Below are 26,714 nucleotides of genomic sequence, written 5' to 3'. Positions count from 1 at the left end.
CATTGACAGGTCCATTGGGCACAGACACTGCATAAGTCAGAGGTACTAAAATGAGACATAACCTTTGGCTGCTGACAGCTGGGACTAACTGAAATGTGAAGTGAAATAAGGCCTGCTATCATATATATCATCTTACAATGGGTCATCCTGACTTATTGGCTGTATGACTGCATTCTGAGCTGGCCAAGCATGCAGTCTCAGTCATGCTGTCTTCTCATTTAACTACTGGAAGGTCACTGAACAGCATGCACTGCAACTGAACAGATGCCACTGCTGACACATGCTGCTGTAACATAGCATGCCTGTCTGTCACTGAAAAACTTTGCTCTCCTCCTTGACAGCCTCTGTGACATCAGCAGGCAGCTCTGCTGTTTCAGGAGAGACCTTCTCCTTGGAGAGGGCATATGAAGAAAATAGGAATGATAGGAATGTTTAATCTTACTAGATGGTTATGGATATTAACATTCATACCTAGAATTACATTATAACAATGTGAAAACACTATGGTTGATCCGGATACTCGGCTGAAACGAGTATCTTTGTGGACAAAAAGAGGAACAAAATGGGAGAGATTACATGCAGGGTGCTAGTTGGCAGTGTGGCACAATTGGACTGTGAATAGGCAGGAGATGGCAGAATGAAGTGACAGATCAGGAAGTGAGATGCGGATTGAATTCGGTGGTGGGAGAGATGATGCAGAAAATAACTGCAACAAAGAAATATATCAAATACAGATGACAATGATAACCAGCAAGGGATGGCATCTATGCAAAGACAGAGAGGGGAACATAGGATGAACATCAAACTAACTCAATACAGGGCCTCATTGGTGAGTGGAATCTGACTCAACTGATAAAATTAAACAAATTGCTGGGTAAGATTAAGAGTGCAAAAGTGCTGCAGAATGGGTCACTATTCATGACGTGTAGGGATAGTGCTTAGCAAGGGAAGGTGATCAGATTGAGCAATGTAGACAAAAGAGTGCAATGTTCACTGACAGAAGATAAGAAGTGAATCTGAGGAGTCATCTCAGGAATACATACAGTTGTCACAGTAGAGCAAATTAAAGAGAATTTGAATTTGTGACTGAGGCTAAGGCCTCTGGTTTTGCAGACCAGGCGAGGCGGAGGTGCAGCGCACCTGCGCTTCGCCAACTGGGTGTGGCCAGGTGGATTTTGCAAGTTTGGCATGTTGTGTGTGCTGGCGCAGTTACTTCTCTTTCCCACCTCCGTCCCTCCTACCGGCGGAGGGAGGAAAGAAGGTATGCATCATATGTTCTGTGCTTGAATGGTACGGGCGTTCATGCACAAGCACATGAACGGTCACGCACGCGGCGCGAACGTGGATACAACGTAAATCATGCAACTTTCTTCCTGCCTCCGCAAAATCATTTAATGCGCGCAGCACGATTACTGGTGAATGGCTGTGCCGTGCAATTAATAATCAACCATGTTGTCTGTGTCGCTGTCCATGGTGCTGCTGCAACCGCGTATAAACCAAAGTTGATTTATGGTGAAAGGTATATATGGCAGTCTGTGTGCGCCGCACCTGTCAGCTCCAGCAGACCTGGGCGCGGTGCCGACCGAGGCACACCGGCTGGCATCAGGTGGGCCGGCCGGTGTGCGCCGCCACCCGGTTGAATGTAGCAGCCAGCTGACATGCCGCTCCGGCTGTCAGTTGGACGCTTTCTGAAGTTACCTCCGAAACTGTAAGGTAAATAAACATCCCTTAACCCCTTAACCCTGGCCCTGAGTGCAATGTGAGACGGTGGCGGTCTCAGAAAGAAGAGCTAAAAAAATGAGAGATGCCAGAGAAGGGCTTTTTGTGGTCCACAAACTGGTCGATTCAACGAGACTGACAGAAGCGTGTGCGATTTTGTGAATGAGAAACGTAGTGAAGGACTGCCCGTTACGAGGGCTGTGATGCAGCAAAAAGCACTTGAAGTTGCCACAGAGCTCAACATACCCCGCACTGAGTTTAAAGCTAGCATGGGCTGGTGTCGCAGAATGTCCATATAAAAAGTATATTTACAAAAAAGGGTCTTGAAAAAGAGGGGTCGTCTTAAAATCAGGGTCGTCTTATATTCAGATCAATACGGTACCTTTCTCCTGCCAAGATCTAAAGTTGCCACTCTGAAGGATCACTGGTAGCAATCTATTTCCCCATAGTGGAGTTTTAGTAGAACAAAATCCTTCTGTCTTAAAAAGTTCACGGAGTTTATACCAAACTTGGATTGAATGGATGATTAAAGGATTATCAGCTGCACTTTTGATTGTTTTTTTTTATCCCATTTATACAACAAATTTGTTAGTGTCTCCTCTTTCATCTCTATCCTTTCAATATTAAGCCATGAAGGAGAAGGGCCTGTGTCAAACATATGTGCCAAGAATCTGCATTGAGCAGCATAATAATACAACTGGAAATTGGGGAGTTTCAGACCACCATCCTCATAGTCCAGTGATAATTTATCCATGCTGAGTCTTACCATGCCAAATAAACTGTCTGATCATTTTTTTAAGGAGGAAAAGAATGCTATTGGGACATGACTCGGAAGAGACTGAAACATATACAGGCATCTAGGCAGGATATTCATCTTTACAACACTGAGTCTACCAAGTAATGTAAGAGGCAAATCCATCCATTTTTTCAAATCTCCTCCCACCTTCTGAAGTAAACTAACTAAATTGAGTTTGTAGAGATTTTTAAGGTTACTGTCAACAAACACACCTACATATTTAAAACCCATAGGAGACCATATAAAAGTAAACTTATGCTTAGCTCTACTGAAATCAAATACAGACACCAGCAAAATTTCACTTTTGTCAAGATTAACCTTGTACCCAGAAAATGAACTGTATATAACCAGTAATTCCTGGAGGTGAGAAAGAGTGTTCAGGGTTGGTCAAAAATAAAATTGTCATCAGCAAAGAGTGAAATCTTGTGTGTATCAGTGCCAATCTCAAAGCCACATATATTAGGATTGCTTCTAATGGCCCGTGCCAGGGGCTCAATAGCAATGGCAGGGCTAACTGGATCTCCCTGTCTGTTGCTTCTATAGAGCCAGAATGGGCCAGAAGTGACCCCGTTTGAAATAACCCTAGCCTGGGGGGATCTGTAAAGAGATTTTATCAAATCAATAAACCCAGCATAAACCCAGAGTCCAACAATTCAGCACTAGAAAAGGGTCTCTCCATACCCTCCCTGTCTTCCTCTGATAAACATGGCAAGTCAGTGGAGGATAAGAAAGACTCCATTTTAGATAAATCTCCATGAGACTGTGATGTATAAAGGTCCATGTAATACTTTTTAAAGGTCTCATTAATTTCAATGGGATTATAAATTATAACTTTGGACGGTGTTTCTATAGCATTAACTGTTTGTTTGCTTTCCTCAGTTTTAAGCTGCCATGCTAGCACTTTATGCGCTTTTTCCCCAAGTTCATAGAATTGTTGCTTTGATCTAGTTATTGCCCTTTCTGCTTGGCATGTATTTATAGTGTTGTATTTTAATTTCAGATTCACCAATTCTCTGTATAGGTCCTTAGTTGGGGCATTTTGTTATGTTTTCTCAGCTGTTTGAATTTGTAGTTCCAAAGTATTAAGCTCAGTGCTGTGTTTCTTTTTTAACCCCTTTTGTATAGGATATAATTTGGCCACTAGGAAAGGCTTTTAATGTGTCCCCATAAGTGAAGATATTAGGAGCAGATGATCTATTTGTTGAAGTGAAAAAATCAATCTGTTCTCTGATGAAAGTACAGAATTCAGGTTGTTTTAAAAGTGTAGGGTTAAGCCTCCACCTGTACCTTTCAGTTACCTTGTTGGGAATGGATACAGAGAGTGTCAAAGGAGAGTGATCGCTAAGCAGTCTAGGGAGGTATTCAGTGTCTAGCATTCTACGAAATATTTGACTAGAAATCAAAAAATTATCTATATGGGTATGACAGTTGTGAGGGTGGGAATAAAATGAACAGTCTTAAGGCTTAAGTCTCTCATGAAAGAAATTGTGGTTTTAGCTGATTTGGTGAGAGGACAAGGTCTACCGGGAGATCTATCTAGCACAGTATCTAAACAGAAGTTTAAATCTCATTTGTTCACAGTGCAAAGTAATAATGACACCAAGGAATGATAATTCATTTGACAATGACAGTGTACATAGCACATTTAACTATACAAAGTGTTAAAAAGAGTTTATAAAGGACTAGGGATGGGGTCCCTTCAAATAAAGTGGAGGCACAGATATAACAGAAGCACAGTCATTAGCAGTATGCACAGCGCCTAGAGGACCATGCGGCGCCACTGCATAGGGAAATGTAGTCCTGCAAAGCTTTGTAGCTTCGTTATACCAAAGTTTCAAAAAGAATAAAACATAGGCAATGTATAAATATGGCAGCAATGGTGTTGTGGGGAAGAGATAACAAGAAGTACCCATTATAATATGTACACAAGGTTCAAAACCTAATAAAAAATAGAGGACACATGCCTTAAGACATAAGGCACTAGCTGGCACACATATGTAAGTACAAGCTCTCTAAAAGAATGTGATACTGCATGCATGACACTCGTTATCAAAATTCTTAAAATGAGATGTTTCTATGTATTATTAAATTGGGAAGAGCTTCCAGAAGTACTGCTGTCATCAGAGTATTGTTATATGAACATGGAACAGTCTCTGCTTTCTTGTCTGCTTTCAATGCTGCAATGGTCTTCACATCACCTGTGACCCTGAATAGGAAGAAGAAATAGGAATAGAAAGAAGAATAGGAAGAAAATGAAGAGATTATATTTTTTAATAATCTCCATTTCCATCTGATAGTAGTACTCAGACCACAAACCCTCACTGAACTCTAAAACTTATTTTGTAGAAGTAAAAAAAAAAGTCTTTAGTGTAACATGATTGTGACATTGTCTAGCATGGACAGATGGAGGACAGGAATTGAGTAAAACCAGCAACTTTACTGAGAGGTTAAGCTGCTCCAGGGTCCAAACCCAGTGGCGGTTCTGCCTATGTTGCCGCCCTAGGCGAAATTACTGGCTTGCGCCCTTCCATGTTACTACTCCACCGGCCGCTCACCTGTCAGATCCGGCAGACCCGCCTGATGCCGCCTGGTGCCGCGGCCGACCCGCCTGATGCAGGCCGGTGGCTTTTTTATTCAGACAAGATTTTGTCCATATAAAAAGTAGCCTATTTTTCAGAAAAAGGGTCTTGCAAAAGAGGGGTTGTCTTAAAATCAGGGTCGTCTTTTATGCGGGTCAATATGGTAGTCTAGAAAACTAGCGTTTTTTTTTTGTTTTTTTTTTTGAGGACGCGCTTTTCTTTTCTTTCTCTCTCTCTTTTTTTTGTTTGGAGGGCGCTCATGCGCCCCCAAGTAGATTGCGCCCTGGGCGGTTGCCCACACTGCCCAGAGCAAAAACCGTCCCTGTCCAAACCAGTAAGAATTCAAACATTAAAAGGTATACAATTGTGTGGCAGAGGCAGAGGCAAAAAAAAGGAACAAGACAAAAACCAAGCAGACAGATAACTGACAGGTGGGACATGTGCTCTGGCAGGAGCTCAAATGACAATCTGGCAAACAACAACTGCTAACTCACTGGTGTAAGTACTTGGATGACTAATGAGCAGCAAGCAAGAGCAAAATAGAGGGGTAGGTGGGCTGGTGGATGATTGGCTGTTAAGTATGTCAGTGGGTGCACACATAGGTGTGACAGGTGAACTGGCAGCAACAGGTGGCAGGTAATGACTGGGGAGTAAATGAGAGGGTGTGGAAGGAGTGTGTCTGTGTGGGGAGCCAGCTCACCATAACACTCGCATTATGGTGAGCTGGATGTTCATGACAGATTCCTGGGATTTTAGCATGCTTCTGATCTTTTGGCACCACAGTCAAATGAGTTTTTTTTTTTTTGTTTTTTTTTTAAGATGTAAATCCTCAGCTAAATAAATTATGCAACTGTTCTACTGTACTGTACTAAAATTATATTTTGTCATTTTGAAGGAGTTCATGACCATTGTTAATACAAATGATTAAATGTGTTGATAACTGATTTGGAGATTGTAGCAAAAATGTGCAGGACAGCTTGAATTTAAGCTTAGCTCACAAGATACTTCCAAATTTTCTTGTTCAAGTTCCATGTTGGTGGCAGATCTGTCCATTGTGGCCTATACATTGTTTGAAGCTAAGGTGAATGTAGATGGTGTAGACGGTACCACAATAACAAGTCCAAGAGCTGGAGGTGACGAAGGACTGCAGCTCCATCCCAGAACTGCAGAAGGCCTCATACAAGGCTGTGAGGCTGGAATGAAAGAATAATAACCTTATGATAACATTACTGTTACAATAATATAATCACAAGTCAACCAGCTTATATTTTGATGTTTGACTTTTGAAATACTTTTGCATATTTCGACCAAATTATACATGCAAGTATTAGTTTTGTCTAGTTTGATTTGCTGGCAGAGGGTTTACAACATCAAAACACTTAAAGTCTTTCTATGTGCACTTTGAATAAAAACATCTAAAAAACCTTCAAAGCCACTGTCACTTTGTTTGGTCAGTTGTGCTCACTGAAAAAACGCTAAATATGCTTAAAAAACACACACTTTTCCTGTCAGTTTTCTCTGTGGCTTATAACTGAGGATATGAATATACAAATATGAAAAGCAAAGAAGTCACAATAACATCACAATAATATACTTTTGTAATGAGCAAAACTATGACTACAGGACCATTTTGTCTTTGCTCTCCAGGTTGGTGGGTTGCCTTTCACAGCTAATGTTTCACCACAACCTGACACCCAGGTGTCCTGTTTCCACTTTTTGCAAATGAGTCCAGTGTGATGAACAAGGCTAAGGATGTTGGATGGTTCCATTTTCAGATAAGACACCAGTGGTCCAGCATTCAGGGACTGGGGATTTTTTGGGTTGTTCATAAATAAAAACAATCATAAATATGTACTGTTATAATGTTCATAAATATTGAATATAGATACTGTCTTATACACTGTAAAAAACAAACAAACAAAAAAAAACGCAAAACAAAACCAAACGGCTCAGCTAACGAGCTAACAACTGACTAATGAGCTGTTGTGTTTGACCTGATAACTGGCAGTTTAGGCTCCTGTGTGTGGTTGTAACTCCTGAGTGACGCAAAACACGACAACATGCTTTTCTCTGGTGGACCAGCGGGTCTCTTATCTGCTTTGACATGATATCGGGTTGCATCCAGTCACTGACAGACCATAGAAAAACTATGACTTCTGGTATGTCATATGCAGTGAAAAGGAGGCTTAAGACTCATTATCAACATCTACTGGGTTTCAGGAGCATTTTCAAAAAACTAAGATATTGGAGCATTTAGTGATGTGCATTCACTGACAGATGATGGATGAAAGTGTTTGTACAAGTCTGATTATGTGTGTGTGTGTGTGTGTGTGTGTGTGTGTGTGTGTGTGTTCACTGGAGCTTATGTGCATGCCCGACAGAACATTTTTGTGTGTTTGCATTTGAATGTGTGCATGTTTTTTGTGTGTTTATACCAGGTTATATGTGTTTTCATGCATTTGGAAGTGGGGTTTGTGTGTGTGTGTGTGTGTGTGTGTGTGTGTGTGTGTGTGTGTGTGTGTGTGTGTGTGTGTGTGTGTGAGAGCAGTGAAATTCCATGTGCAGGGGAACTATGCAACAAGATGAGCTTCCTCATGGAAAGCAAACGCTTTCATTTAGGACATTTCAGTGTCCTAGATTAAACCCACTGATGATAATTACACATGGCAATGGTAACAAGTCCTGCTGCACTTACACTTTGTTTAAGTGTAAAGGGACTCTGGGAGGGGGGTTATAAAAGAGACAAAAGCCAATATTTTCTTAAAAGAGAGAAAAAAAAATGTTTAAAAAATTTAATGCTGTGTTATTGAGCTTTCATTTGAAAGGACACATCTGGGGCAAAAAACAAGTAGACAGTGGAAGTAAAGTGGAGTACATCTGCTATGTGAACTGATATATCTCCACATACAGCAGCCAATACAAAGCTGTTTGTTCTCTGGAGGGGTGGAAGGAAATAATGATTAAATAAATAAGTAAGAAAGTATTATTAGTTTTATTTATTGGCCTACAGTACTTTTGAAAAGGAAGTCAGTGCATATTTAACAGGTTGCCCTGTAATCTAAAGGGTGATTCTTTTAATTTGTTTCTTTGAATCTGTGTGCAGGAGGGCAGACACACGTCCATGACATTCTCCGTTGCGTAATTATGTAGCCTAATGTAAGTTTATTTGGATTCTGTAAGGTTTTTTCTGTCAAAGTCAAAAGTGTTTAGGAAGGGACATATGAAGTAATTTTTTTTCTACTATTCAACCGCAGCCCTGGACTCAGTAGTAGTAGTAGTAATAATAGTTGTAGTAGTTGTTGTAATTGAGTTCAGCACTTTATGCAAGTAATACAAATATGTGGTATGTAATGTTTCATGTGAGGAGGTTGGTTGGACCCAAACGCAGGAGCAGGTTGCAGAGAAGAAAAACTGTTTATTAACAGAAAAACTACAAAGTAACAGAAAGAACTTGAGGAGCACTAGGAGTAAAGGTAGGGAAACACTGGAAGCACATATGGCGGCAAAGACAATGACTGGACCAGGAACAGAACTGAACACAGGACTTAAATACACAAGAACTAATATGCTAACAAGACACACCTGGGGAAGGTTCTGGAGCACAAGACAGAACACAGAGGATCGGCTGAGGGAAACACTAGCTGGGTTTCCATCCAAATATATCGAAATTTTTGAGCGAATTTTGTCAAAATGCGCAAAAGAAAATGCGAATTTATGCCTGTTTCCATTAGTTTTGTTTTGCGATTATTGAGAGGAGAGTGTGCCGTGAGATGACGTCATAAGATAGCGTCTGTGTCCACTGAACAACAACAACAACAACAACACTGAACAACATTGAATTCCCTATAGAGGGAGTAGGGAGTAGTGAGTGAGTGAGTGATTTCGGACACAGCCAAACACTCAGCTGACACTCAACAGCTGATCATGGACAGATTCCTGCTGAACTTGTCGGCTCTTGGGAGAAGTCTGGTGTACTATTTTGGCAGCGCTAACTTCGTACCAACCCATCCTAAATAAGGAATAAGAGACTAATAATAATAATAATAATAACTAATAATAAGACTGTAGCGTAGAAGTTTGACGTGGTATCCGGTCCAATCATCGTTTATTCGCAAAACCTGTTTCCACAGCAAAAAGTCGCATTTTCTTTTTTCGATATGCTGAGAAATCCACCCCCTCCAAGTGTAAAAACTTTTTGCGAATTTTCGGCCGTTTTTCGAATTTCTGGCGTTTCCAGTTTTTTTTTTCTCGCAATTTCTGAAAATGCGAATAAAAATAGGTGGATGGAAACCCAGCTACTGGCAGCGCTCAGGACAACAAGGATAACTGGCAGACTCAGGGCAGGTGTGGCACTGGGAGGGGCAAACAAGACTAACTAGACGCAGGTGAAACCACTTAGACCAGCAGGGCTTTTATTTTGATGTATGTTGCACTCGCCTTATTTGTGATGTTCTCGCGTAACTTCGGAAAATAACTTCATGGAATCACGTGCCACCGACAGCACTGGCTGGAAAGAATGGACTTCTGCACGGTGTGTGTGATTTGTCCTCGCAAACTACCAGTGAAAATAATCCGACTTTGCAGATGTAGTGAAAGAGGTGAAACAGTGCCGTTGTAGATTTGCAAGTGCAGCAGGCAAACATGACGGGGGATCCGTCATGTTTGCCTGCTGCCCTGTGGAGCTTGGCTCTATGGTGGTGGGCGTGATGGGTGTATTCGACTTCAGGTACCTAGCACTGCGATGCGAGCCAGAGACACCTCCCTCTGCTAGTAATAACACTACTAAAATAAAAAATAGAATACAATAAATTCCCTACCTACTCATGCCCTTAAATGACAAGGAACCGGAGCCCAAGGTATTTTTTTTGTTTGGCCTTATTGGAACCAGGCAAAGGAAACACACCAAAACACACAGGAAAACAGAAACAAGAGTCCAACCAAAACATCCAAAAACACAAGAAATTAACAACCATGACGGTAATGTGGTTGAAGTGTTTTCTAATGTGGGTTTGTACATGGAAGGTAACAGCATTTTGGCTGTTTTAATACGTGCCTTTCAGCACATGTGCATTTTGGCTTTAAGACTAAGTAGCCCATAAGGCCCTCTGGTCCAAACACCACTCAGCTGCCAGAAGACCACCAGAAAACTATGGAGTGAAACAATGGCTGCTGCCAGCTGTGTTGTCAGAGGGTCATCAGTGTTTGCTGTTGAAGCAGTGCTGAGGGCTGTACTACAAAGGAGGCTCAACAACCCCAGGCTTTGTGTTCACTATCAGGCTCAACAATACTTAAAGCTCCAGTCAAAGTTAAGTGGTATCACGACGGTGGTTCTCATCAAGGTTTGTTAAGTCCGGCTGTCAGCTTTGTGCTCTGTGTGCATTCACAGAAAAGGGGGCGTTTTGGCCTCATATGATTCTACTTCCGCGAAAAATGGACCGTTCACGGGCTGCATATTTCATGCAAGAGGAGCAGCTTGTCCTCATGGAAAGCTATGAACATTTTAAAAATAAAATTAATGCTAAGAGCAACACTGTGGCCACAAATAAGATGAGAGAGGAGTGGTGGCAGAAAATTGCTGACCGAGTGAATGCGTAGCCTACAATAATAACAATGATATTACCAAGATTATAAAGAATCAAACTATTCCAAAACAGTGCAAGTAGAATATAATATGAAAAATAACCATACATGAGAAGGAAAAAAACAACAACAGAGGAATGAAATGAAACTGAAATAATAATAATTAAAAAAAAAAAAAAAAAAAAGATATAAGTGAAAGACAGGCAAGAGACACATGGACAGACAGACAAGGAGGGAACACATAGAGGAAGGGAAAGAGAGACACACGGACAGACAGACAAGGAGGGAACACATAGAGGAAGGGAAAGATTGGGGATGGGGGGTCCAGTTGCACGTTGAATTGTTCTTACTCAGCCAGGGTTCACCAAGTTGTTACTGGTCAGCTGGTAGTCCATCACTCTACTTGTAGTCCATCTAGTTGCTTAACAAATCCAATAAGGTCATCCCATGTCTTGTGAAAGTTCTGAAGAGCACCATTAACACTAGCTGGGTTTCCATCCAAATATATCAAAATTTTTGAGCGAATTTTGTCAAAATGCGCAAAAGAAAATGTGAATTTAGGCCTGTTTCCATTAGTTTTGCTTTGCGATTATTGAGAGGAGAGTGCGCTGTGAGATGATGTCATAAGATAGCATCTGTGTGTCGACTGAACAACAACAAACACTCAGCTGACACTCAACAGCTGATCAGGGACAGATTCCTGCTGAACTTGTCGGCTCTTGGGAGAAGTCTGCTTACTATTTTGGCAGCGCTAACTTCGTACCGAACCGTCCTAAATAAGGAATAAGTATGGTGGCCGAGAACCGCCATCGCTACAAATTAAAAAAAACGCTGCAAATAAAAAAGGAAAACGCTGTGTTGCAAATAAAGCGGGTTTTTTTTTTATTTGCAGAGACCGTTGCTTTTTTTTATTTGCAACGCAGCGTTTTTCTTTTTTATTTGCAGTGTTTTTTTATTTGCATCGTTTTTTTTTATTTGCAGCAATGGCGGTTCTCGGCCACCGTAAATAAGTGACTAATAATAATAATAATAATAAGACTGTAGCGTAGAAGTGAATCCGGTCCAGTCATCGTTTATTCACAAAACCTGTTTCCACGGCAAAAAGTCGCATTTTCTTTTATCGATACGCTGAGAAATCCACCCCCTCCAAGCATAAAAACTTTTTTTCGAATTTTCGGCTGTTTTTCAAATTTCTGGCGTTTCCATCCAAGTTTTTTTTTTTTTTTTTTCGCAATTTCTGAAAATGCGAATAAAAATAGGTGGATGGAAACCCAACTATTATACCTGATCTTGTCTAGCTTGAGATTGCACATGATACTCTTGATGAGATGTGTGTGGGTCAGAGTACGTGAGCGGTTCGGAGCGGAAGAAATAGTCGCACCAAACTCACGCAGTAACGGCAATTCGCTCGCACCGCCCCGCTCCAACCACCCCTGTGGCCCGCACCTCGCACCGAATCGCTCACCCCAATTCCTGTAAATACTGCTCCGCAATCGCTCCGCTCATATTACTATTAATGATGATTCTGGGTTACAGTACAATAGGTGAACAGGCAGTCAAAAATAGGCTAACCCATAGCTAACTTAGCCCGCCCACACAAGCTGCAAAACAACATAAAACAAGTGACGTCTACGTTAACGTTAGCTAACGTTACCATGGTTACAATAAGGCTAACAGTTACCGGTATTCCAACAAGACCATCGGATAACGTTAGCATGACAACACATAACTTACCTGTTCCGCAGGTGAATCTGTGATGTGTCTGTGATCTGTGCTCTGCGAGGTCCCCGCCTCGGTGCTAACAAACAAAAGTCTAACTAATAATCCGGGATTGCTGTGTCCAGTCCAGTCCACTACTAATAAAACAAACCTTGACTCAGTCATCGAGCTCCAGCGCTTATGAGAGAAGTCCTGAATCACCCAACTTATTAGCTAGCTTAGCTAGGACTACCGGTAGCAGTACAGCTGATGCCTGTATCACGAAGCAAGCTCAGTTTTCCCTGGATCTCTCAGACCTATCCGGCTACATTAATGGAGATCATGGTGATCGGGGATAACCGGTATCACGACGCTGGTTATCAACTCGCTCAGTCATCCAGGTTTGCCTCATCAAGAGCCGTGAACGCGCACGTATAAGGGGCGGAGTCTGAGGCAGCAGACCAATCACAAACATGAGCAACAAGGAAAAACACACAGCGTGTTTCACGGCGGATGAGCAGCGTGTTATACTGGAAGAGTATGAGGAGGGAAAACAAAATTGACATAGTAAATTTATATAGTAGCCTAGCGTTACAGACTCGGAACACAATTGCTGACTTGACAGTGGATTATAAAGCTTTTGGATGGCATTACCACCTATTGGCCAAACAGAACAGTCAGGTAAGTTTCAATTGTCTAACATTAGATGTTCAAGTTATTGAAAAGAATAACGTCCACTCTTGCTCTGTTGTGGATCAATATCTATAGATGGTATGGTGGCTTTCTTCTTGACAGATAGCTCTGGCAGAGAAACACTAAGCCTAGCATTCAGGATCAGGCAGCTAAGTTTATAGATTTCTAGCAACTTGGCAGTTTGAAGTGGATGATAAAAAGCGCTTACAAAACTTGCAAGAATACATATATATATATATATATATATATATATATATATATATAAGCAGGGAGCAGGGGTAATTCACCACTCGCTCCGCACCGGAGCGATGGAACGGCAATAAAGAAACCCGCACCACCGCACCGCGTTAAATAACGACGCACCACTCCTCGCTCGCTCCAGCTCCGCACCGCTCATGTACTCTGGTGTGGGTGGGTGCACAATTCAAACTTCTCAAGGAAATAATTGAAACTCTTACAGTGCATTTACATTGCAAGTCTTGATGCCCAGATCGGATTTGCTGCCTGAATCTGATTTTTTTTTCCTGTGCGGTTACACGTATTTTATCAAGTGACCCATATCTGATTCACGCGATTACACTTGCTTACAACATCTGAAACATCGCGCATGCCTTGGAACACGGCTTTATTTGTGTAGGTCCCTTTTATTTTCTCCTGAATTTTCTCCTCTCCCCAAAGACTGAGAAGACATCTGACCTCTTCGACTGACCACTGTGCCGAATTTTCCTCCGCATCTCTCATCTTTCTCTGCAGGTTAGCCTCCATGTTCAGTCTGTCGTTTACCGCGTGTTCACTATTTATGCGACAAAATAAGCTAATTGGTCGCAGATTTGATGACGTTAGAGACGCAACGTGTAAGAAAATCTGATCAGCCTGTTTACACGGCGGTCGCATTGGCACATATCCAATACATATCTGATTTATTTCCACATATGAATGAGGCCTGTATCCGATCTCAAAATATCCGAATGCATGCGTCTTTTTCCTGATTACACTGTCAGCGAGCATATCCGATCTGTGCCACATAAGAGCAAAAAATCGGAATTGGGTCACATTACATTGGCAGTGTAAATGCACTCTTAGGGCTCTAGTTTCGCAGACCTGGCGAGGCGCGGGCGCAGCGCAGCTGCGCTGCGCCACCTGGGTGTGGCCAAGTGGATTTTGCAAGTTTGGCACGCCGTGCGCCTTGGCGCATCTACTGCGCCGTTCCTCCTACCGGCGCAAGGGAGGAGAGAAGGCGTGGAGTGGGTTTGACACAGCCGATTCACTTTAAACCAATCAAATGAGCCCCTGTCCTCGCCTTTAAAATGCGCTGCGCGAAGGCGTAGTGGTAGTCTACACATTTGACATGGACGAAGAGAGCAGCCGCATCACACACGCAGTGAGGCCAGTCTTGGATGCTGCAGTGTTGCTGGAGCTACCTGCCATCCATCTGTCCACCCATCCATCTAACCACCCATCCATCCATCCATGCATCTATCCTTAAATTCCTGAGTCCCCTGTCTTTCCATTACCTGCCTGCCTCGCATCTCTTTTTTTCCAGCTCTGTCACCGTCTGTTAAAGTTATTGATTTTTACGAGCAAATAAAAATTTTACTGTGAAGCCCCCATTTTTAATGAATGTTTTTACCTCAAAGGATAATCCTCGCCATATTCATATAAATAGCCTACATGTTTGTTTTGCAACTTTCGACTCCATCACTTACTGATGCAACAACACACTAGAGATTTAAACAAAATCCGGTTCATGAAAGCTTTTACATTTGCTGTTTTAAACGCCTAGTGTCTGGCAAGGAACCGATGCATTTTACATTTTCTATATGTGTGGAATCAGGGTTTCATTCATTCATTCATCTTCTAAACCGCTTATCCTCACTAGGGTCGCGGGGGGTGCTGGAGCCTATCCCAGCGCTCACAGGGCGAAGGCAAGGAAACACCCTGGACAGGTCGCCAGTCCATCGCAGGGCAAATCAGGGTTTCCGTTAGAAAAAATTGGCACCGGACAACGTGACCGGCAGGTTTTCAATTTACCGGACAAATGTTTGAAATTCCGGTCAAATATTATCTGAATTTACTGAGCTTAAAATTATATGCAAGCTATATAATAATGATATCAAGGCATGTCAATTTATAGCGTAATCTTTTTATTGAAAAGCAGGCTGTATCAAATTAAATTGCCGTCAATTGACTCACGTGCGTAACGTCTAAAATAAATAAATAAATATTGCACAAGCCTGTGCTCTTTTAACATGAACATTGCATACAATTGCAACTACAATTTGCAAACAAAAAAACGGGCACATATTATTTTAATAACGCGGCGTGCTGCCAACTTGAAATCAAATAGATGCAATAAAAACTTAATTCAGCAGCTGAATTAAAATCAAAAGTCTCAAGTGTCTCTCCGCAACTTGCAATGCGCATCAGTCTTGTGACCTTGTTCTCCCCCAGGCGACTTCGCTGTTTTGATCCGGTTCTGCAGAAAAAAACCTCTCTCTCCCTCTGGTACACCGGAGACAGGGATCACGCAGTCTATTTTTTTTTTTTTTTTTTTTTTTTTTTATAAATAAAATGACGTGGAAATTGACTGTTTTAATAAAATTCAAATTGTGAATATTTTCACCGGACATTTAAAAATTCCCGGACTTTGGCAGATTTTACCAGTCATAGTCCGGTGATTACCGGATAACGAAAACTCAGAGTGGAATATTTAAATTTATATGGAAGAAGTACTGTGTAGTTAACAGGGGCAGCGCCAGACACCATAACTGGAAAAAAGACATCACCGTACTGGATACATTGTTTGACTGACAGGTGATCAGGTTGGGTTTCTATTACGCTGCCAAACGGTGCCAATCTCCTTTGATCTGACATCAGTTGTGACGGGACAGTCGATATGGAGATACGTTTATGTGCTGACTGAGATAGTAGCACTGAATAGTGCTTTCTGTGGGTATTTATTGCATTGTTACTGTGCCTGACATTCTGGAAACTTGCCTGTGAGGTTGTGGTGACGTGTGCGCACTGCCCGCCTGTCAGCCAAACTTCCACTGCGCCAGCCACGCTGCGCCTTGCGCCGAAAGTAGACGTGGTTTCAGGAGGCGAGCTTTTGGCGCACCTCGGCGAAGCCTTTTGACACGAAACTGTCACTGCGCCAAGATGAATCTGTCGACACCTCCCCCTGCTGCGCCGCCACTCCCATCTCGGCGCAGATCCGTCTGCGAAACTTGGAAACCGTTCGCCTCACGCGTTGCGCCTGTCGAAACTAGCTCTGCGCGGGGTGCGCCTCACTGCGCCACCCTGCGCTGCGCCGGGAAACTAGAGCCCTTAGTGACCCTTGGAAAAGCAGGGATGTAGAGTGGATGTGAAGTGATGTTCCAGGCTGTGTGTGTGTGCGTGTGCGTGTGAGAGAGTGTGTGTGTGTGGGGGGGTTTGTTCCACTGTGCCAGTGTGAGCACCATGAGACAGAGTGGTGTGTGTGTGAAGGGGGCTCCAGCGGGCGTGTCAGTGACTTCATACTTACCTGGCAGGGGAGATACCATGATCAAGAAGGTGGTTCACCCAGGGCGAGGCTCAGCCATTGCACTCCGGCTGTGCTGACCCCTGCGAATTCCCCAAGTGTGGGAACCTCGACTGCATAATTTATGGTAGTGGGGGACTGCGTCCGCGCTCTCCCCTGATCAGCGTGTCAAAAGACAACAGCCTTACAAATACACATGCCACGGCTTGTCCAATGCACAGCCTTATACGTATATTATATTACATATTTCTCCTTCTATTTCTTATGGTTCCACACGCTTGGACTATGTTCTTCTCTTAACCCTTTCATCAACCGCGTTTGCCTGCCAGTCACATACGCACAAGTCGAAACATGGATGACTGGAGATTTCTCTTCAGCACAATCCTACTTCCATCTTTAAACCGGAGCCCGTGCGATCAAGCTATTTGTCACTGAAAAGGATTGTTGAAGGTCAGCCCTGCATCAGCCTGTGATTGGTCCTCCTCACCGTCTGAACTAGCTCCGCCCTCTGCCCGCCTTCTGGCCAATCAGCTTTGGAGTAAAGTTTAGGGCTTTCTGGAGGAGCTTCCGGCAGAGATCGAGTCACGACATCACTTGTTTGGCCCGGTCACGGTATTAGTCCGGCAGAGTACAGGGATAGAAGTCCTCTGGGCCTCTGAAAGTTGACATACTTTCCAACAGGAATGTGCGGAATTTCCTCCCAAGAGCTGGTAATAACCAATGCCACAGGAAGGCAAGGATTTTTACCACCAAGAAGAGGCGACCGCAGTCTTAGCCAAAAGGCCGAGACGTCAAAACAAGTATGTCAAGTCAGAACATGCATGACTGGAGATTTCTCTTCAGCACAATACCAGGTCCGTCTTTAAATTGGAGCCAGTGCGACGAAGCTATTTGTCCCCGCCAAGGACTGCGGATCCACTCGGCGCAAAATCAGGAACGATGCGGAGAAGTCTTGTCTTTTGATTGTCCAGTCCACGGCGTGTGGTTGTGGAACCCCCGGTTGAATTGGACAGAGCCAGTCGGGGGAGAAATATCGCATACAAAGCTTTTGGCTGTGTGTGTGAGCGCTGGGAGTTGTGTATGCGATGTTGAGGGCAAGCCGGAGCACTTGAGACGTAAAGCGTAAGCCCTGCATACCGCAGGTCCCGTTGGCAGTGGCTGCACGTCCAAAGTTATGGGCCGACGGGTGTTTGCAGCTGGAGAAAGAGCTGGGCGAGCGTAAGCTGTTATTGCACAAGGTGAGGGAGGGGGTGCACCGCTCCCGGAGATACTGCAATACCGGGTCGATGCGTGGAGTGGACGGAGCAAGCCCCTAGTCCATCTCCCTGTTCCAGAAATCCATTTAATATATGGTCCCCGGGTAGGGGACGTATCAGATATTAAACTGATAAGAACAGATACTACACTTGATCTTAGCCAAAAGGCCGAGAAGCGATAACTCTCACACCCTCAGAGGGAAGCGCCCCTCTCCCGGACAGGTCACTCCCGCGGACGGTTGGGACCTCCCGCCACACACTTGAACCACACGTCAGCAAACGGCACACAAAGCACAGCCACTAGCCAACGACTAACAGGTCATATCATTGCAGGAAAAGAAAGCAATTAGCCAACGCATCCAGTTGCACCTGACTGCAGTCCGCAGATCGGGGTTGGGCGAAATGTGGGCGGAGCTAAACGTTTGACTCCGTGCGGTGACTACAGTTAGCAGGTCGGAGTTGGGCTAAATGTGGGCGGAGCTAAACATTTGACTCCACCCGGGCGCCATCTGGTTAGGGTAAGGTGAAGGGTTAAGGTTGAGGTTAAGGTTAGGATTGAGGTAAGGGTTAGGGTTAGCAACCTCTTCCAGTGGCTTGCTGTTGAGGAAGTGGGCGGAGCCAAACGCTTAGCTCCACCCACGTTGAGCCACTCCTCGATCTGCAGACTGCAGTCAGGGCTAACTCAACGCATCTTCTGGACCCCTGCGCATCACGTGGTGCGTTAAGGTCCAGTCGGAAAACAGGAACCCCTGGGGAATCAAAGTGGAACACTGAACCACCAGATCCCAGGGAAAGCTGTAAATACGGGACGCAGATCAAAGCGGACTGTGAATCCCACGACAAGCATCTGAGACAGTGCCTTTCCACATGCCAACAGCTCACCTCCCACAAATCAAACGCAGCTGTAAATGCCTCTGGTGGACACATAGAGGAAGGGAAAGAGAGACACACGGACAGACAGACAAGGAGGGAACACATAGAGGAAGGGAAAGATTGGGGATGGGGGGTCCAGTTGCACGTTGAATTGTTCTTACTCAGCCAGGGTTCACCAAGTTGTTACTGGTCAGCTGGTAGTCCATCACTCTACTTGTAGTCCATCTAGTTGCTTAACAAATCCAATATGGTCATCCCATGTCTTGTGAAAGTTCTGAAGAGCACCATTAACATTATAGCTGATCTTGTCTAGCTTGGGATTGCACATGATACTCTTGATGAGATGTGTGGGGGTGGGTGCACAATTCAAACTTCTCAAGGAAATAACTGAAACTCTTAGTGAGCCTTGGAAAAGCAGGGATGTAGAGTGGATGTGAAGTGATGTTCCAGGCTGTGTGTGTGTGTGTGTGTGTGCGCGCGCGTGTGCGTGTGCGTGTGAGAGAGTGTGTGTGTGTGTGTGGGGGGGGGGTTTGTTCCACTGTGCCAGTGTGAGCACCATGAGACAGAGTGGTGTGTGTGTGAAGGGGGCTCCAGCGGGCGTGTCAGTGACTTCATACTTACCTGGCAGGGGAGATACCATGATCAAGAAGGTGGTTCACCCGCTCAAGAAACATCCTAAGACTCTGCCTGGAAATGGCCTCGGCTTCAGCTGGTTCCCGTAGGAATGCAGTTCGATTTGTGCTCCTTGAAGAATTGGAAATGGACAGACTACAGTTCAGCCGCAATGTCATCCAGAAGGAACTGGGCTTTACACCGCCACAGCTGGACTATGTTTTTGCCCTGCCTGGAAAGAAGACATTTGAGGTGATCTTTACTACTTATACTCTGTTTGAACAATGCCTTGAGCGCTACAACCAGAAGAAGGATAACAACCAAAGACTGAGTAAAGTGCATCTCATCCCCCTTTCAGAGAGGGAAGCAAAAACAGTTACTGTTATCATGTATTCTGAAAAAGTAACGACTGAAGACATCACTACATGGTTGTCTTTCCACTGCACTGTCCTACGCACCATGGAGCTCAGAGATGAGGATGGTATCAAAACTGGGGCTAGACGCTTTTATGTAAGGCTGAAGACTGATGGTGATTCCGGGAAACTCTGCCACCTGCCTTCCACTATTCAGCTGGGACCAGTTAGAGGCCATGTTTTCTATGCTGGGCAGCCAAAAACCTGTAGGAAGTGCGGCTCTACATCCCACCTTGCAGCCGATTGTAATGCTACCTTCTGCAGAAACTGCCAAAGGGTGGATCATTACACCAAAGACTGTGATCAACCAATGAGATGCAACCTATGTGGTTCAAACACCCACACATTTAGGGGTTGCCCCAAGTCATATGCTAATAGAACCAGACGTTTTGCCACTACCTTCCAAGACCCTGAACCCATACCAGCAGAGGAACAGCATGACCCTGAGGAGTCAGACAAAAATGAGAGCGAACCAGGATTCCCTCACCACAACCAGCCAAGACATGGCGACCAGCAGCAACCAGTGTCTGTAGGCCAAGGAAGCCTGGAACCTACTGGTGAGGGAATTCAGTTGTGTTCCACCCCCCAAGAAGACCACCAAGGGACTGGAGATGAGGACCACACCTGTCAGGTGACTGCTCACTTTCAATATGACCAGCCAACCTCCGAGCCTCAAGAGATGCAGCTGTCCCAAGAGGATCTCCCAGCAGGCCAGACAGGGCAGACATCTGTAGAGAGCGCTCCTGTCTTAGCCAAAGACTGTAGAGATCTTCTGGACTTTATGCTTGCAGACCTGCCCTCTACTAGTAGCTCAACCAGTACCCCTCAGGGAATGTGCCAAGTCCTACCTGGGGACATGGAGGCCCCGCCTTCTTCCCCTTTACTCCCCAATGTCCCCAACGTACTCCTGGAAGCAACGCCATCCCGGAAGCACCCCCGGAAAACATCAAGTGATTCCTCTTCTCGGAGTCCAGACCTAGAGGTATGGTCTGACCCTTTGCCTATTTCCCCCCCTTTCTTGGACCCCCAGAGCTTGTCTGCCTTTTCTGCTGCCACCCAAATGAATAGTAGTGTGGGGGAAACAGAAGAGGGCTGGAGAAACCAAAAGAAGAAGAAAAAGAAAAAGGACAAACCCCCACCCCCACTGGTATGAAATGTTCTGTAGGCCCTTGATTTCCCTCAACACAAATCCGTAATGTCAACAATTAAGATTTGCACTATTAACACTAGAAGCCTTAATGACTCTGTTAAATGTCAGTCTGTTTTCAGTTTCTTATATAGAGGTGGGGGGGACATATTCCTTCTACAGGAATGTTCCATTGCCTTCAAAGATAATTACAAACTGTATGAAAACAGATGGGCACATGGACAGTCAGTGTGGTCGGGGGACAATAAGAACAGAGCCTCTGGCTTGGCAATCCTATTCAATAGCCAACTCTTTCGCATCCAGAAGGTAGAGAGGGTCATAGATGGTAGATTGCTGTTGGTAGACGTGGAGGGAAAAGGAGCCAAATTTAGAGTTATAAACATTTACTGCCCCACTGAGACTCAAGACCGTATTACTGTATTACAGACTGTACAAACTCTGATTCACTGTGGGAGGGAAGTTATCATCGGGGGGATTTTAACTGTCTTGTGGACATAACAGACAGAAAATCCACCTCTCCTGTGAAATTAGATGCCAGTTCTTATGTGCTCCAGAATATGATTAAAGATTGTAAACTTGTCGATACCTATAGACAAAAAAATCCTAATACACCAGGGTATACTTGGACAAATGGGAGAACCTTTTCTCGTATAGATTTTCTGTTTACCACACCAGGAGTCACACCAGTGAACTGTGCAATTGAACCAGTGCCTTTCTCAGACCACCATAAACTAGACTGCTTATTAGAAATCAGCAACTCTATTAAGGCTGGGCCAGGTATTTGGAAACTCAACACAAGCCTTTTAGACAATCCAGAGGTGGTGGCAAGATATAAGGATAAACTTAACCAGTGGTTCACTTTGCAGCCCTTGTTTGACTCCATAGGAGAGTGGTGGGAGGACGTTAAATGTAAAACAAGGAAGTTTTTCATGGCCGAAGGCAAAAAAGCAGCAGCAAAGAAACGGGCTTTCCAAAAAAGAATGCAGGCTAAGTTGCAACGTTACTACCTTCTTTCCCTGTCTGGTTTTGAGGTCAATGAGGATATAGCTAAACTAAAAAAAGACATGATGAAATTATATAATGAAAAGAGTAGAGGGGGTCCTCATGAGGAGCAGGGTGCAACACTTAGAAGAAAATGAAAAATGTACTCGTTACTTTTTCAATAAACTGGCCAAATCCAGACATTGTATTGAAGCTGTGTTAGACAGAGAAGGGAAAGAGGTTAGTGATCAACAAGAGGTACTCGGGGTTGTCAGGTCTTTCTACCGCGACCTCTATCAAGATAGTGCCATATCTGAACAGTCAATCAGTTTCTTTTTGACACATTTAACAACAAAACTGAATGATACAGATAGTGATTTGCTTGAGAGAGACTTGACAATCAATGAGTTAACAAAAGCTATGCAGAGTATGCAGAATAATAAATCTCCTGGTCTGGACGGTCTACCCAAGGAGTATTACAGCACCTTTTGGGACCAGCTAAAAAACCCTCTATTGCAAGTGTTTAAAGAGAGTTTCTCTAGAGGTACACTACCCCTTTCACTAAGAACAGGCTCTATCTCCCTTCTTAAAAAAAAAGGAGACAGAAAAGACTTGAAGAACTGGAGACCTTTAACCTTGCTTGGAGTTGATGTTAAAATCCTGTCAAAGGCCCTTTTTTTTCGGATGCAACCAGTAGTCCATCAGCTGGTTAGCATAGATCAAACATGTGGAGTTGTAGGCCGGTCCATGTCCGACAGCCTGGCCTTAGTTAGAGATTCTTACCTGTTTGCCCAAGATCGTCATCTTCCTCTTTGCATTCTGGGGCTAGATTTGGAGAAAGCCTTTGATAGTATTAGTCACCAGTACCTTAAAGCTGTTTTGAACCATCTCAATTTTGGTAATACATTTAGAACCTGGGTAGACCTACTCTATGCAGACATTTCTAGTGTAGTTTTAGTAAATGGAAAATACACAGATCCATTTAAAGTCAAGTCAGGTGTACGACAGGGTTGTTCACTTTCCCCTATGTTATTCATCCTTGCAATTGAACCTCTCGCATGTGTTTTGAGACAAGAGAGAATTATCAGAGGTTTTCCAATTCCAGGGGCATCGGGTAAAGAGGCAAAACTTAGTTTGTACATGGATGACCTAACCCTCCTTCTCACAGATAATAAGTCCGTAAGAGACACTTTAGATATTTGTGATCTTTTTACTGCTGCATCAGGAACAAAAGTCAATAAAGATAAATGTGAATTACTCTACCTCAACTGGAGAGAGCCAGTGGAACACCTAGGCCTTATTAAAAAAAAAGATACGATCAAAATTTTAGGGGTACACATTGGGAAAAACATGGAAAAATTAATTGGGAGTCAAAATTATCAAAAATTAGAGGAAAACTAATTCAGTGGCAAGACAGGGACTTATCAATAACAGGAAAAGTACTTGTCATAAAAGCAGAAATTCTTGCACCCCTGACTTTCCTAGCAACCACTTTTCCAGTCCCACACAGGTTTATGATGACAATTAGAAAAATGGTTTTCCAGTTCATATGGGAGGGAAAACACGAGAGAATTAAACGTGAAATAATGTGCAGGCCATTAGAGATGGGGGGTAAAGGTGTCCCAGACATTGAGAACAAACTAAAGGCGATGTTTGTGACTCCGATTTTAAAAGCTTGCTTGAAGCCTGAGGCAGGGCCAAGTTGGGCTCATTTTGCCCTGTTTTGGGTAGGGTGTGGTGTGCTTAGAGCGTGGGGGGAAAGGCCACCACAAACCATCCCATACGCACAAACATGGCCAAAAATTTATGATACAGTATTCTCATGTTTAAAGAAAGGCATATCTCAACTTGCATACGACAAAATAACAAGAAAGAGTATAGAACAGGCCTTGTCACCCTTTCTCTCAAGGTTAACTCCCGCGGGCACATTAACAGAAGAAGTTTCAAAAATAGCATGGTGTAATATTAATAACTCCAGTTTAACCAATAATCACAAAGATTTAGCTTGGCAAGTTGCCCACAAGTGTTTACCCACGAGAGCTTTCCTTGAGGGAAGAAAATTCAGCCACAGTGCTAAGTGTCCTAGGCCTTCCTGTGGCGACAATGAAACTGTAGAACATCTTTTCTGGTCATGCCCTTTTGCGAAAACTGTGTGGTTTCTTGTGTCACCATGGCTGAAAACTTTGTATAAAGTCCCAGTATGTTTTGAAGATATAGCGTATGGTTGCTTGCAAAAAAACTCAAAAGCTAAGATTATTAAATGGTGGGTTGTTATTAATTGTGTAAAAGAAAGCCTGTGGAAAGCAAGAAATGTATGTGTTATGAAAAAGTATTGTGTATCACAAGAAATTGTTATAAGATCTATGTTAAGTATTTTCAACGATTATATGTTGAAGGATAAGACAACAACAGACAAGAAAACAAAATTGCAATTATGGAAAGTTCCAAAAACTGCATTGTTTGAGAACGCATAATCTGCTTCAGTGGAAAATAATGAAATTTGTGATGATTTTAGGGTGAAACTTTAAATGTAGTGATGTGAAATTAATTGTGTGTTTTTGATTTTTGTCCCTAAGGTAACCCTGTATTGGACTAAATAAACGTTTAAAAATTGAAATTGAATTGGTTCACCCAGGGCGAGGCTCAGCCATTGCACTCCGGCTGTGCTGACCCCTGCGAATTCCCCAAATGTGGGAATCTCGACTGCATAATTTATGGTAGTGGGGGACTGCGTCCGCGCTCTCCCCTGATCAGCGTGTCAAAAGACAACAGCCTTACAAATACACATGCCACGGCTTGTCCAATGCACAGCCTTATACGTATATTATATTACATATTTCTCCTTCTATTTCTTATGGTTCCACACGCTTGGACTATGTTCTTCTCTTAACCCTTTCATCAACCGCGTTTGCCTGCCAGTCACATACGCACAAGTCGAAACATGGATGACTGGAGATTTCTCTTCAGCACAATCCTACTTCCATCTTTAAACCGGAGCCCGTGCGATCAAGCTATTTGTCACTGAAAAGGATTGTTGAAGGTCAGCCTGCATCAGCCTGTGATTGGTCCTCCTCACCGTCTGAACTAGCTCCGCCCTCTGCCCGCCTTCTGGCCAATCAGCTTTGGAGTAAAGTTTAGGGCTTTCTGGAGGAGCTTCCGGCAGAGATCGAGTCACGACATCACTTGTTTGGCCCGGTCACGGTATTAGTCCGGCAGAGTACAGGGATAGAAGTCCTCTGGGCCTCTGAAAGTTGACATACTTTCCAACAGGAATGTGCGGAATTTCCTCCCAAGAGCTGGTAATAACCAATGCCACAGGAAGGCAAGGATTTTTACCACCAAGAAGAGGCGACCGCAGTCTTAGCCAAAAGGCCGAGACGTCAAAACAAGTATGTCAAGTCAGAACATGCATGACTGGAGATTTCTCTTCAGCACAATACCAGGTCCGTCTTTAAATTGGAGCCAGTGCGACGAAGCTATTTGTCCCCGCCAAGGACTGCGGATCCACTCGGCGCAAAATCAGGAACGATGCGGAGAAGTCTTGTCTTTTGATTGTCCAGTCCACGGCGTGTGGTTGTGGAACCCCCGGTTGAATTGGACAGAGCCAGTCGGGGGAGAAATATCGCATACAAAGCTTTTGGCTGTGTGTGTGAGAGCTGGGAGTTGTGTATGCGATGTTGAGGGCAAGCCGGAGCACTTGAGACGTAAAGCGTAAGCCCTGCATACCGCAGGTCCCGTTGGCAGTGGCTGCAAGTCCAAAGTTATGGGCCGACGGGTGTTTGCAGCTGGAGAAAGAGCTGGGCGAGCGTAAGCTGTTATTGCACAAGGTGAGGGAGGGGGTGCACCGCTCCCGGAGATACTGCAATACCGGGTCGATGCGTGGAGTGGACGGAGCAAGCCCCTAGTCCATCTCCCTGTTCCAGAAATCCATTTAATATATGGTCCCCGGGTAGGGGACGTATCAGATATTAAACTGATAAGAACAGATACTACACTTGATCTTAGCCAAAAGGCCGAGAAGCGATAACTCTCACACCCTCAGAGGGAAGCGCCCCTCTCCCGGACAGGTCACTCCCGCGGACGGTTGGGACCTCCCGCCACACACTTGAACCACACGTCAGCAAACGGCACACAAAGCACAGCCACTAGCCAACGACTAACAGGTCATATCATTGCAGGAAAAGAAAGCATTTAGCCAACGCATCCAGTTGCACCTGACTGCAGTCCGCAGATCGGGGTTGGGCGAAATGTGGGCGGAGCTAAACGTTTGACTCCGTGCGGTGACTACAGTTAGCAGGTCGGAGTTGGGCTAAATGTGGGCGGAGCTAAACATTTGACTCCACCCGGGCGCCATCTGGTTAGGGTAAGGTGAAGGGTTAAGGTTGAGGTTAAGGTTAGGATTGAGGTAAGGGTTAGGGTTAGCAACCTCTTCCAGTGGCTTGCTGTTGAGGAAGTGGGCGGAGCCAAACGCTTAGCTCCACCCACGTTGAGCCACTCCTCGATCTGCAGACTGCAGTCAGGGCTAACTCAACGCATCTTCTGGACCCCTGCGCATCACGTGGTGCGTTAAGGTCCAGTCGGAAAACAGGAACCCCTGGGGAATCAAAGTGGAACACTGAACCACCAGATCCCAGGGAAAGCTGTAAATACGGGACGCAGATCAAAGCGGACTGTGAATCCCACGACAAGCATCTGAAGACAGTGCCTTTCCACAAGCCAACAGCTCACCTCCCACAAATCAAACGCAGCTGTAAATGCCTCTGGTGGACACATAGAGGAAGGGAAAGAGAGACACACGGACAGACAGACAAGGAGGGAACACATAGAGGAAGGGAAAGATTGGGGAT

The 26,714-nt window shown here is 44.2% G+C and overlaps 4 non-coding genes and 1 pseudogene across 4 annotated transcripts; 3 read left to right on the top strand and 2 right to left on the bottom strand.

Annotated features, from left to right (window-relative positions):
• The first annotated feature begins 16,580 nt into the window (after window positions 1–16,580).
• Window positions 16,581–16,744, top strand: LOC115379293 (U1 spliceosomal RNA). The gene has a single exon (XR_003930208.1). It is a non-coding gene; the product is annotated as a U1 spliceosomal RNA (small nuclear RNA).
• A 1,086-nt stretch (window positions 16,745–17,830) lies between these two features.
• Window positions 17,831–18,021, bottom strand: LOC115379315 (U2 spliceosomal RNA). The gene has a single exon (XR_003930225.1). It is a non-coding gene; the product is annotated as a U2 spliceosomal RNA (small nuclear RNA).
• Window positions 18,022–19,327: 1,306 nt separating this feature from the next.
• LOC115379300 (U1 spliceosomal RNA) lies at window positions 19,328–19,488 on the top strand. The gene has a single exon (XR_003930211.1). It is a non-coding gene; the product is annotated as a U1 spliceosomal RNA (small nuclear RNA).
• A 4,987-nt stretch (window positions 19,489–24,475) lies between these two features.
• On the top strand, window positions 24,476–24,616 carry LOC115379294 (uncharacterized; annotated as a pseudogene).
• Window positions 24,617–25,701: 1,085 nt separating this feature from the next.
• Window positions 25,702–25,892, bottom strand: LOC115379313 (U2 spliceosomal RNA). The gene has a single exon (XR_003930224.1). It is a non-coding gene; the product is annotated as a U2 spliceosomal RNA (small nuclear RNA).
• Window positions 25,893–26,714: the final 822 nt, after the last annotated feature.

Source organism: Myripristis murdjan, chromosome 20, assembly GCF_902150065.1.
Source record: "Myripristis murdjan chromosome 20, fMyrMur1.1, whole genome shotgun sequence".
Classification (NCBI taxonomy): Eukaryota; Metazoa; Chordata; class Actinopteri; order Holocentriformes; family Holocentridae; genus Myripristis; species Myripristis murdjan.
Note: the sequence above shows the minus strand (reverse complement) of the source record. Positions and strands in the feature narration are given on the sequence as shown.